At 30.6% G+C, this 14260-nt stretch overlaps 1 pseudogene across 1 annotated transcript in view; it reads right to left on the reverse strand.

Annotated features, from left to right (window-relative positions):
* Positions 1-15: 15 nt before the first annotated feature.
* LOC146528656 (limbic system-associated membrane protein-like) overlaps positions 16-14260 on the reverse strand; it is a 79966-nt pseudogene continuing 65721 nt past the window's right edge. The window contains exons 2-11 of the transcript XR_014879130.1: positions 11011-11126; positions 10312-10498; positions 8679-8810; positions 8174-8328; positions 6769-6856; positions 6397-6496; positions 5716-5880; positions 3250-3364; positions 2753-2845; positions 16-2323 (exon numbers count right to left, since the gene is read on the reverse strand). The product of XR_014879130.1 is annotated as a limbic system-associated membrane protein-like (transcript). The remainder of the gene's footprint in view (positions 2324-2752; positions 2846-3249; positions 3365-5715; positions 5881-6396; positions 6497-6768; positions 6857-8173; positions 8329-8678; positions 8811-10311; positions 10499-11010; positions 11127-14260) is intronic.

Raw genomic sequence — 14260 nt, forward strand, 5'->3', positions numbered from 1 at the left:
AAAAAAAATCACACATTATTATTTATAAACCATTTATTGTAAGTAAAATCAGTGTAATTAACAATTTGTGTATAATCGGGCGAAACAACACAAATATATACACAGTTCAAAACATGCGGCAAAAAGAATTGCTACCGGAGATATAAACAACCTTCAATTTCACTTTGTGATTGCTATGGGGTATCCCTAGGGGAGCGACCGTATTTCACGCTTTTAAAGCTCACTTGTGAACAAATATCATATAACTAATCTACATTTGAAGGATAAATTCTAATCTATTTATAAAATAAAACAAAATCGACAATACTCAGTCTCCATATACATTATGTAATTGAAAGTCAATTATTAGTCAATTAGTTAAAAATTGACATCCATCAGCAAATAATTTTATTTTACATAATTTTGACTTTTCCAAATTCTATTAATATATATTGTGATCTAATAATAATAAAGGAAATATTTCTTTTTGCTTGATTCGTATATAACTGTATATAACTCGATATAATTCTAAAAAGTTATTGGAGAATTGGAAAAAGTCAAACTTGGGACAAACAACTCGCTTGCTATTTTATTTATACAATAATTGATAGCGAACGTATATACGTGTATTGTCAGTTTTAAATATTTCAAATTTATGAACAATCAAAAATAAACGATACATATTATATTAACGACATACATAGTCAATTGTGTTTGTGATACTTTTATTACCATAAAAAAATCTTTTTTTTATTTAATAACGTTTAAATGAAGTTTCTATATATTTTTTTTATTTTATAATAAATTGTAAATACAACAAACATTATTTTTTTTGGGATTTGGATCATAAATTTTATTTCTCACCTGTTTTTTTTTTATTCTGTTCCATAAAAAAGTCAAAATAGTGTATGGAAATGAAATTGTCTGCTAAAAATTGACTTTGACAAAAACTTGTTTAATTTAAAAATATGAAAGTACGAAAAACACAATTTAACTGCACACTCAAAAGAAGCGTATACTAACAACGATATATATATTTAGTATTTACACTGCAAACACTCATCAAGCTTACTTAGTAATATTGGATATATTTACTACAATATTTTAAATATTATGGAATGATTTAATCGTATTTTTATTTAAACCAATATATAACTACTTCAATAAAATAATACATATTAATTTAATCTATTATATCAAAATGAATCTATACATGGATAATGAAGTCTAAATAGAAACTTGAGATCGACAAATATAATTATTTTCTAAACAAAAAAAAACAGTTACTATATATATGTTATTATTTTGTAGATTCCCTTTGGCATAACTGATGAAACTAAAATAATTAATACAATAGTTATAAATCTACATAAATATATTTTTTATAATAACCTAAAACTTATAGATTTAAAAGATTTTAGCGTTGTTTAGCTTATTGTCTTAATATTTTTGATTTTTTTTAGCCGCCATAGTACAACAATATATTTTTTTTCACACACCGATTTTAAAAGCGGAAGTCAAAACATGGACGCAATATATCACTTTTTGCATTTAATATAACGGTCTTATATAATAAAAAACAACATTTCAAACTCCAACTTGAACTGGCCATTAAATATATATTTTAAAAGCGTACTAACATAAAGCAATGCTTTTTTAAAGTAGGAAAGTCTCTGCTACTTGCAAATTTAAGCTATAATAGTATTCGTTTGATAAATATTATCTCAATCGTATCGTTACAATTTTAGCCACCAGAAGAATGAACACTTATAAAAAATTTAATCAACGTTATAATATTTTCTTTTAAAGTTAAAATATTTCCTATCTACACTGTTGGAATGTAAAGAATGTTATAGCTAAAATAATTCTATTAAATAAAATGAAAGTATAATATACGTATATAATTGTTTTTTACGATTTTACGATATATGATAACATTTATATTTTGAGGCTCAAAACTCTCAGTCAGTTTAGTCACTATTTAATGAAATGATGGTCCCAAAACAAACTGTATTTTATAGATTCTTAAAAAAGCTGTCCAAAACCGTTATTTTTTACTTATTGGGAAATAAAAAAATTACATCACAATCGAAAAGCGTCAAAATAAATAAAATAATAAGGACACAGATTATATACAGTGCGATTTAATTATAAACTTAGTAACAGCTGTTAATCATTAAAGTTGCTAGGAATAAAGTAATAGAGACTAAAATAGTTGTAGCGAAGCTCGTGGAGGGGTTTTCGATGATTTCTAACCAATCGGAGTTTCCAGCAGCGTTGCGTGTACTCACGCGCACGTGGTATGTCGTCTTGTTAGCGAGGGGACCCACCGTGAATAGTGTATCTGAAATTTGAAATGAATATGAACTGAAAACTTTTATGAAAAAAAACGACTAAGAGGGAGTCGCTCTCTGCTCTCCTAAATATTTATTCTATTCTATTTTTATTACTTGTTATAGTGACAACAAAGATACTTCATCTGTTTTAATTTCAACTGTCTAAACATCGTCACCCTTTGGGTATAGAACTCTAAAACTAACGATTACGCGTGGCTTCAGCGCAGCGGAGAGTTATAACACGTAATACCTTAAGAATTCGGCGGAAAGTGTGGTTTGGAAATGTCTTAATGGTAAACGTAGAGTGTAAACTAGGCTCCTCTGCCTACCTAAAAAAATTAATCGAACCCACAGCTATCGTTCTTACAGTCATGCACTATGCTACGTTGGCTAAACCTCTAAATAGATGTACTGTAGAATATAACGTAAAATTTTACCATTAGAAAATTTAATATCGATATTAAACTCGGTTGCTGAATTCCAATCTGCTGGGTAATCTGTACGGACTGGAACAAGCTCGAATGTGTATCCTGTAATGAAAAGGGAAAACATTATTATCCTTTTCCTTCCCTACAGATGTGTCATGTTCTCGATAGGGAATATAAATGCTAAATAATAAGGAAAAATATTTAGATACAAACAAGCACTTTCCTTTCACGCAGTTGTTATTTTCGTTGTTATAATTGGAAACAAGTATAGTAATATATTAATTGTAAAAGATTTTACATTAATTAATATTATATTTATTTGTATTTAAAACATAATAATATAATGGTTTTATATTATGAGCTTAGATAGCACAATAGGCAGCTCCATCGCTAGATAAGCAAGTTATCTTTTTCAGACAACTTAAAACTGGAATAAATTAATGAGTTAAATATTATTTAACGAATGCCTATACATATATGAACAATGTTTTATTAGAAATATTTACCTAAAACTGTTAAATTAGCAGGATTGGGTGACATTTCTTCTTGTTCAGCAAAATTGCATGTGGTACAAGTGACATTAAATGTTAGTTCAGTAGCAGTCGCAGATACAAAATTAATCTGAAAATATGCGAATATAATTATTAAAATATAAAATAATTAGGTATAAATCTGTGAATATAATCTGCAATAATCAGAAAGAAGTTAGTTACTAGTTCAAAATATTTTGTTCATCACTATCTCTCTCTCTCCTTCTGTTACAATTGATGTACCCACTAAATTAAAATCTCTAAATCAAATTCGTGCCTTACCCACCCCTATAAATCACAGTTTCAATTTCACTCAATTCACCGAAAGTGATGTTAAGAAGAATATATTGGCCATTTCATCTGACGCTGTTGGCGCTGATTGCATTAGTCGTAAGATGATCATACCTATCCTTGATATCCTGATTCCTGTCTTAACAACAATTCTAAATTTTTCCATAGAAAGTGATACCTTTCCTTCATCCTGGAAAGAAGCTCAGCTAACGCCACTGCCTAAAAACCGCAATCCTTCTTCCATGTCTGATTTCCGACCTATATCCATTTTACCATTTCTATCAAAAGTCCTTGAGCGTCTCATACACCAACAACTTAGTAAATACCTGACTCATAACAACCTTTTTAATCCTTTACAATCTGGTTTCAGACCTGGTTATAGTACGACTACTGCACTGGTTAACATATCGGATAACATTCGTCTGGGTATGGAGAATCATCAAGTTACCGTTATGATTCTGCTTGACTTTAGTGACGCCTTCAATACCATAGACTTTGATATCCTATTAGCCATTATGTATTCTCTTAACATATCTCCTAAAGTGATTGATTGGTTTCATTCTTACTTGCATGGTCGCAAGCAACGTATCCGGACACAGGATTCTTATTCTGAATGGTCCCCGGTGCTTGCTGGCGTTCCACAAGGTGGCGTGTTGTCCCCTCTCTTATTTTCACTATTTATTAATTATTTCTGTCATAATATTGCTTCTCCCTACCACCTTTACGCTGACGATCTGCAAATATGTCGTCAAAGTTCGTTGCACGATCTTTCAAACACAATCTTAGCATTGAATGAAGAACTGAGAGCTATTACAGTACGTAGTAAATCCTTAGGCTTAAAACTAAATGCAAAAAAGACTCAAGCAATTATAATAGGTAGTCCAAGACTTATCTCTAAAATTACGTTTCATGAATTGCCATTATTATCGCTTGATGGAACCTGCGTCCCTTTTACTGACAAAGTTAAAAATCTAGGAATTATGTTTGACCAGCATTTATCCTGGAAACCGTTAATTAGTGAGGTAAGTAGAAAAATATTTTCAGCTGTTGCGTCGTTACGTCGACTACGTAATATCTTACCCATTCCTACTAAGGTTGCGCTGGCACAATCACTCCTACTACCAATTCTCGATTATGCTGATTGTTGTTATCTTGACATAAAAGAGGAGCAATTAAATAAGCTTGAGCGGCTCCAAAATGTTTGCATAAGGTTCATTTTTGGACTTCGCAAGTACGACCACGTATCCGAATTTCGTAAAAAACTCAAGTGGCTCCCTATTCGACTTCGCCGGAATACTCACGTTCTCTGTCTTTTGTATAATGTTCTCTTTTCTACGCATTCCCCTTCATATCTTAAAGAACGATTTAAGTTTTTATGTGAATCACATAATTTACCACTCCGCTCTAAGTCTCGTTTAACCCTTGAATTTCCTCGTTCTTCTTCTTCCTTCTATACCAATTCCTTCACTATCAAATCTGTCCGCTTGTGGAATTCCTTACCCTTAACAGTCAAACAAGCTTTGACTATACAAACATTTAAAAAGAGGCTGAAAGATTATTATTTAACGCTATAAGTACCTAGGTTTCGATAGTATTTTTTGTATTTATTTCATGTTCTTGTTTCTGTGTTCAAAAAAAAAAGAAATTATTTTATAAGCAAAGTATTATGTATTTATTTATATATTTATGTATGTGTGTATGTATGTATGTATGTATGTATGTATGTATGTATGTATGTATGTATGTATGTATGTCTGTATTTATTTATTTATTTATGTATGTGTGTGTAAAACTAGATATCAGCTCTGTACACCCCTTCCCTTTTCAGACAATGTATTCTCTTTTCTACCCAAAGGTTGCCTGGAAGAGATCGCTCTCTTAGCGATAAGGCCGCCAATTGTACTGTTCTATGTATTAAATACATGTATATGTGTCTTTTCTATGGTACAATAAAGAGTATTTTGTTTGTTTGTTATCTCTCCAGACTTGAGACATTGCTTATTGAGTGGTGGAACTCAAACGCGCGCTTTTTCTTACCATATCGGGGAAATGAAAATAATTAATACCCTCTGGCGAGAATCGAACTCACAACTATCGTGCTTACACTACCTATTTAGAATCTATTTTTTAATATAAATTTATTCTACTCACAGAATCAGGTGGATTTGGTTTATTTCCGAGTTGAACATGAAATACGATGGACACGTGGCCTTTTTCGTTTGAAACGGAACATTTATATTCGCCCAAATTATCCTTGCTATATAACTTGAGCTGCAATACTGAAAAGCTACGTGTGCCATTTGAACTGTAATCAATCTAAAAATTACAGATTATAAATATTAAAAATATGTTTTTGAAATACATTAAGAAACAGGTACAAGAAAACACAGTAGAAATTATATAAACTTCATCCTTTTTGTTTCTTAGTGTAGGCAGAGGGAGCTCCGCTCCCCACTTTCTGCCGAGTTCTGGAGGCATTGTGTGTTGAGTGGTGGGACTCAACGCCGCGCTTTACCTCGACACCAGAGCGAAGAAATGAAAATATTTAAATATTTAATTTCCTCGAGCGGAATTGGAACCCATAACCTGTCGCGTTTATAGCCACGCTTGTGCCCCTGTGCGGCACGACGGACCTCTCCTTTTCGAAGTTGGTTTAAATTTCATTTTATATGTGTACCAAATAAAAAATCGTGGAAATGGCGGAACTCAACGAAAATGATTGCTAGAACGAAAATAATTTATTCAATGAGAAAAGAACTCATCACCGTCAGTCATGTTTACCGACCCAACATTTTTGTATTTGATATTATTATAAACGCATTTTAAACTTACGACATCTTCATCATTTATCTCTTCATCATATCCATTATTACGTTTATTCCACTTGAAGGTGGGTGGAGGATGAGCGGTCACACTACATGTGATATTTTTTCTAAAACAGAAAAACCGGTTAAGTTCTTCGTTCTTCTTCGTTTTTTGGGGGCTAAATGTAGCGTTATTGACTGTTTCTTTTTTTTTAATCATCTTAATTTTTTATACCACCAGTATGTGTATATATATATATATATATATACATCTATAACTGAATTATTAAATTTCCCATTTGCATCTTTTTAAACAGCTATACTATTATACATAGGCTTATATCAAGTTAAACAAAAGTAAAGTGGGTAAAGATGAAAATATTTTTTTTGCATTACTTACGTTTCATTCATAATTGCATAGACTTCTTCAGTTTTGAACTTTGAATAGAACATCTCTTGCGTGACGTGGTTGTAAATAATAGGTTTGTCTGCAATATCAATGATATATATTTATTTTTCTTCTTTTTTGAATTCAACCCATATAATTAATTCGAATTAATAATTTATGCAACCTTGTGAATACGTCATGTGTTTATTATGGATCTAGGCAACGTTGCTGGTAAGATATATTTTTTTAATAATAATATTTATTAAAAGAAAAGCCAACTGTTGAAATAAATAACTTACGTAGTTGTACAATAATAATAAAAATCACTTATATATATATATATATACTAGCGGCCCGCTCGCGGTTACACCCGCGTGAACTTTGTTATTATTAGTTTCTGTCTCCATGACTACGTCCTAGTTACGTCTATGCAAAATTTGAGACTTCTAGCATTTGTAGTAACGAAGTTTCATACAAACTTTCGACCGCAAAAACAATCCCTTAGAAGTCGAATATTGCAAATTCCCGTCTTAGCGAGCACCTACGTCCTATAACTAACTCCTACGCAAAATTTGAGTTTCCTAGCACTTGTAGTTTCTGAGATTTCGTGATGAGTGAGTGACCTTTCGATTTTATATATAGAGATAAATAAACGAGACAAACTACGGTCATGAATTGTCATTTTCAATATCAAATTGCAATGTTGCTTTCGAGCGGCCATGTTGCCCTTTCCACCAAGCACACAGTTCTATTGAAACTTAGTTAAGAAGTTGAACTTGATCTACTAGTCATTTTAAGGTGTGATCTTATACTCGTAAATGTTTATATTGTAAAATTATATTTCTTTAGTAGGCAACGCAGTTCAAAACTGTAAAAATAGCACAGAAATAAAAAGAAACACTTGAGTACGTCAGTCATTACATAATTATACTTAGGTATAAATTTTGAGTATAATTTATTCAAAAATAAAAGTTTCGATTTAGTTATGCAGGGAATGGATTCCTACTGTTATTGTACCACAGCCGTGATAAATTATCATTAAGCACTTAAGCTCTTAGAAAAACCAGCTGTGCTGGGATTTAATGCTTTTGAATGAAGTAAAAAGCTTATTCAGGGATGGGTGGCAGTTAATTTTATTTTAAAGTTGTTCTATATTCCGTAGATAAGTTATATAAGCCAAAGTTTGTTTTGCTTAATTCGCTTCGTAAATTTTAAATTATGATATTTTAGGCATACAATGCTAAAATGTTAATAGAAAAGTTTATTTTAAATAAGCTTAAGGTTTGTTGAAACTTACCTTGTTTAGCTTAACTTACATATAAATGTATCCCTTTAGTTAGCCCTAATTTCACATTTGTTTTTGATAGGATAAATATTTTCATTTTTCTATCATTATAATTATTTTCAAAACACTTACGTTGAACAGTTAGGAACACACGTTTCAAGCTATAGTAGGACAATGCCTCCTGGGTCGCTTTACACCAATACTCGCCGGTGTCAAGATGAGTCAAATTCCTAATTCTAACTGACAATTATCTCCTTTCTGCTTGATAATATATTTTTTTCTGTCATCTAAAAGTTTGTTATTAATATTTTGAATAAATCATATATTTATTAAAAAGTACCAACGAATAATGATATAGAGAGAGATAAACGTACCAATGATTAATTATCTTGTTGCAAGAGCGAAGAAATGAAAATAATAAATATTTCAGTTTCCCGAATGAGAATCGAACCCATGTCACATCGCGGTAACAGTCACGCACTCGTCCATAGACATTGGCCCACGACGGTCTCTGTCGTTCTATTTGTATGTTTTTTTATTGCTTCCTTTGTTTCATATATATAGCAGAAAATTTAGTGTCACGGCACTCTCTCCGTAACTTTACTTAATAAAACTTATAATAAATAATAAAATGAACCTGTAATAGTCCCTTTAGCATTGTACCATTGCACTACAGGACGTGGATGACCTTTGGCTACACATTCAAATTTTATAGATTTTGTTTCTTCACCATCCACATTTTCCTCTTTTGGACTTAGATTGACTTTTTCTGCAAAGAGTATGTTAAGTTTTATTTATTTATTGAGAAAAACTTCTGCTTTAATAATATACTCGTACCTATAATATTGCCTTTGATTTATTTATTTTATATTAAATATGCTATAAATAAGTTATATTTTATATATAGCTTGCCGTTAGAGGAGGAATTTGTTTGCATAATTAATGCAGTTTATATTAGTTCTAGTATATAAGTTGATGTAGAAACTTAAGCCAAAGTTAAAGTTAAACCATGAGTAAGAATATCATAGAAATTATTAACAAGTTTGAATAGCTTCGAAATTAATATGTTAAATTATAATATTAAATTACAAATTTATAACTCCTTATAAGTTTACAAAACAAAACAAAACATAATATGTAAAATGAACTTAAATAAAATGTTATATTATTATAAAATTATTAGCTTCAGAAATTTCATTGTCTTCACTCACAAGTTTTTATACATACTTTACTGCAATAATATATTATATGTATAATAGAACAAGTTTAAATAAAGATTGTATAATATACTGGGCTTATAATACTCGTTCAAATTCAAAATTCAAAATATTCTTTATTCAAATAAGCAATTATTATAAGCACTTTTGAATCGTCGAATGAACATATGAACAAAAAGCTACCACCGGTTCGGAAGGCAGTTCTGCTGAGAAGAGCCGGCAAGAAACTCAACAGTTGCTCTTTTCAAAATCAATGGTACAATCTTTTACATTAGATGGCAGCTATCCTGCATTACATTCAATAGACATTACATGTTTGTCCCCTAAGTATTCTCGAACAGTAATAACAGTGTAATAAGCTTTACTTGTCAGAATTTTTTTTACTGATATTTTAAATTTTGGAAGTTTAGAAATCAAAGCAAATCTAGATCATAGAAGCAAATCTAGAAGACACTGAAGAATTTTAAATAAAAGATTTATTAACTTTTTGGAGGCGAAAACGTGATGTCAATTTCTATTATTTTATGAAAAAGTGAAAAAAATTATGATAGCGAAATTTTTCATATTAATTATCGGGTTTTTTTCATTAAATATTCCAAATTTAATAAAAAAACGTTTGCCTGAGTAATTCCGTTTAAAAAAATATATTAATAAGTATCTAAATGATAAAAATTCCAAATAACTTAGGTACCTACATAATACAAGACATCGTTATCGCTGTATATTAATAATATTACAAAAGATGTTGGAAGCTTTTAAGTAAATCATTTTGATTAATGATAAACGTGTATTACGCTATGAGATTTATTAAAGACATTATAAATTAAGTAGAATATCATGGTAATGAATGTACCTACTGTAGACTATTATAACTCAATAAGTGCAGATTTAACCAGACATATTACGTCCATTTATATATAATTTACATTTTCTTATTTTCCTTCATAATTTCATTTTTAATATGAATATGAAAAAGATTTACGTTATTTCCACCGCCATCACTAAATAAGAGAATGAATAAGAAAAGATAATATGTATAAACAAAACACTTACCGCCAACAACAATTTTCAGGGTTTGTTCAAGTGTGCCAGATTTACAAGTCCAGTTTCCTGTATCCTCAAGCTGAGCACTGATGATGATGAGAGGCAACGTGTCGTTCCTTTGCCTCTCAACAAACACTCTGTCATTCTTAGAAGATAGACCTTCGACTTTCCCAGATGGAGAATACCATTCAATAGACTGAAAAAATATTAGTTAGTAATTTCTTGAAATGATCTAATTAAATATGTGTACATAATAATAAAATGTAAGGGCGTCGTGGTTAAACCTAGAATAACGTAAAGTAAATTTTCTTGATGAATGTTCAAAGCGGCTAAGTATTCACGAATTAAGCAAGTAAATGATGGTTAATACGTGGCAGCTGGTAACACGTCTTCTGGCAATTTGCTACTCAAAATTTATTAGGCGCATGAAATGTGAGAACTTAATAACTTGGATAAGAGAAAAGTTTTTCGTTATAACAAAAACTTATTAATTTTCGCATGTAAAACCTCAAATCCTGTTAAAATGTTAGTTCTAAAGAAATTAATTAAATTCTTATCTTACCACCAAATAATTGTAGATGCTTATATGCTATTATATTATTAAACGTTCTTTCATATATGCTTATTATATGGTCATAGGAAGAATCATAATAATATTGAAATAGTTCTCTTATAAATGATTGTGACTATAAATATGCACAATAATACCTCATTTAAATTTTTTCCTTTGCAAAAGATACCCTTCTTCTCGCCGACATTGTACACTAATGATCGAGCCATGATATGGAGGGAGGGTGCGTCATCGTCGGATTCCGCTGTCCAAGCTGGAAACAAAGATTTCCACCATTAGTAGGTAAAATTTAATTTGAATATGGCTTATTACATTATGGCTGATTAATTATTAGGTTTTATTTGCCGCCAGTCCTGCCGCGAGTTGTGCAAGTTGTGGGTTCGATTCCTATTCGAGGAGATTAAATATTTAATATTTACATTTCGCTCTAGGTCAACGAAAAGCGTGGCGTAGAGTTCCGCCAAGCAACACGTAATGCCTCTAGAATTAGGCGGAAAGTGGAGAGCGGAGTGTCTTAATGCCTCCCCCTGCCTACCCTACTACATGCAGGATAAAGCGATTTTTTTTTGATTTTTCATTTTCACATGTGAAATTAAAACACTAGTGCATCGTTCGATGCAACTCTATTCACGAGTGTTGTCTCTCAGTGACTGTAACGGACACTTTAATTTCCCCTTTTCTCGTTTTTGACATTTCCTTCATAGAAACAGTGAAATATTTTTAAAACACATACTACATTTCTAGTTTAAAATAAAATAAAAATTCTTTCGATTTATTACTTCACGTGTCATCGCTGTAGATAATTGTATTTTGTCATATTACATACTTTTATATTAATTTTGTTTTTTTTTAGGTTTAGGAAGGTAGGTATATATTATGAATATTGTAATCTTAGGTCACACCTAGAAAATTGGAATCACTTAAATTTAAGCTTAGAAAGATAGATTTTAAATGAAGACGATGAACTAAGAAAATGTATATGTACGTAAATGCGTATGTAATCAATATGTGTATACAATCGTATGTTTTATCGCTTTGATAAGTTTGTCTGTGTGCGTCATTCTTAACAAATGGCAAAATCTCTTTCTCTCTCTCTCTTTTAATTGTATTAGGCTTTTATAAAGTAGTAACAATTGTCCTTTCCTTTTAAATGTTGAAGACAAAAACACCCTGTATATTATATGTCATGACAAGAAAAATCTATTAGATTCGTTTAAATATCACAAAAAGATAATTTAGTGTCGTTATCGTATAAACTTAGTAGAATGTTTGTGTAAAAACATTAAGAACATGAGAAGCGCTATAAGTTGGGTACGACGATGCGACGGTCACAAAGTACGCGACTTCGTCTTACTGTTGAGTGGCGTCCATTAGCAAGTTAAGTTTTGTATTGGAGATTTAGTAGCTTAATGGCTGTTTCAGACAATCTATATATAAATTAATGAAAACATTTTCCTCTTTTCCATATTAATAATAAGTTACTCTAATTATATCTAATGTTAGCGTAGCCATGTAAAAAGTGGGTGGTTTTGAGTGAAAAAGACAATAAAAGCAATGGAATTGTGTCAAACGGGCACAGAAGCTTGTAGACGGAAGCCCTGATTGGAAAATATCTAGTGTGTAGTGTTGTTATTGAGTGGAACTTGTCACTTATTGTAATTATGTGGAACCTCTATCCGAGTAAGTTAAAAACATATAGACGGTATGTGTTTTTATCGTGGTTTCTTAAAAACGCTAACTAACCGCTTCTGATTTCTTACACTATTAATATTTCCATCATATTATGTTTTTTAGTTAATTAATTAATCTATACTCTATACTATATGTATACTAATATAATAAAGCGAAAGAATTTGTTTGTTTGTTTGTTTAAACGCTAAGATCTCTGGATCTACTGGATCGATTTACTTTGTTTTTGTTTTGTATGAAAGCTGCATTCTTCAGAAGTGCTATAGGCTATATAACATTACATTACACATATAAACTAATATATTTTAAAGTACTTTCTAATTTGACATGCAATTTATTCTGCCATATTAATAACAACCGCCGCGTCGCGTCGCTACGCAACCGTTACCGCGACATTTTGATATTTATCCTTATGAAAATAAATATAATAGTCACTTATAGCATTTCATCTATATTGAAATTATATTTTACTGTATAACATTCTAATTAATAATTAAGGTGATGTCACTGATTCGAAATGACCTAGGCTAGGGCGGCATAGTATGAGTATGACCGACGTGAAAAAATTCTTATAGTTCAAGCAAGCGTAGCCGCGTCCGGGTCCACTAGTCATAAGTAAAGTAACACATGTATTATGAAACAGTCCATTAGTCATATTTGCCTCGAAAGAAAATTGTATTTTCAAACGGTTCACGTTCATTATCATAAGTAATACCTACTTAGATTTTTAATGTAGCTATTATTAATTAAAATTTTCCATTATATTTTTAATCTATACTTATAATAAAATCGTACCTGTTCAGTATATTTACATGAAGATATATGAGAAAAAACATTTAGTGTTTGTCTATGTATTTCAATCGGTTCATAAATAAAAAAGTTAATAAAAATAAGTTAGTAAGTACCAATATAAACTATTTTTTTCGACTGAAGTCTACTAACAAAACAAAACTTGAAGGAATTCTCGTTCAAGAGATGTATGTACCTATCAATGAATGTAAGTTTTTAATAATTTATCAATTAGATTTATATTTAAAACTAGATTAGACTAAAGCTTATTACATTGTACAAGAATATTTGGAGGATGAACATGTATGGAATTAATGTCTATTGAATGTCAGGCAGGATAGCTGCCAGCTAATGTAATAGTAAAATATACCATGGACTTTGAAAAGAGCAACTATTGAGTTTCTTGCCGGCTCTTCTCAGCAGAACTGCCTTCCAAACCGGTGGGAGCTTTTTGTTGACATGTACATTCGTTTAATGCATTTCATTAATAATTTATTTGAATAAAGAATATTTTGAATATTGAATTTAGAATTTTAAAGTAGACTTCTCTATCGAAAGATTAAGCTGTAAATTCTATACAATATAAGGTCTATCAGCAAGCAGCAGAAACTCTATTTTTTTCTAATTATTCACCAACACGTAAATTTCATACAAGTTATGAAAAACAAAGGCTTTCGTATATTCTTTTTAATTTACACACACTGATTATATTGGAAAACGTGCCGGACTTGCGTGGTTTCTCTTTGTTCTCGTTGAAATATATTTCTATTTAGACCCGTTTATTTATATAAATCTATCTCATAAGGGAAATAATCAATAATTCATATTGCTGTATCCGAATAGAGCAATATTGTACAATTATATTAATTAAAATATATTTGTATAATAGAACCCTGTATTAACTATTAA

The sequence above is a fragment of the Heliconius melpomene genome, chromosome 19, assembly GCF_056956725.1.
Source record: "Heliconius melpomene rosina isolate 202511_hmr_F chromosome 19, ASM5695672v1, whole genome shotgun sequence".
Lineage (NCBI taxonomy): Eukaryota > Metazoa > Arthropoda > Insecta > Lepidoptera > Nymphalidae > Heliconius > Heliconius melpomene.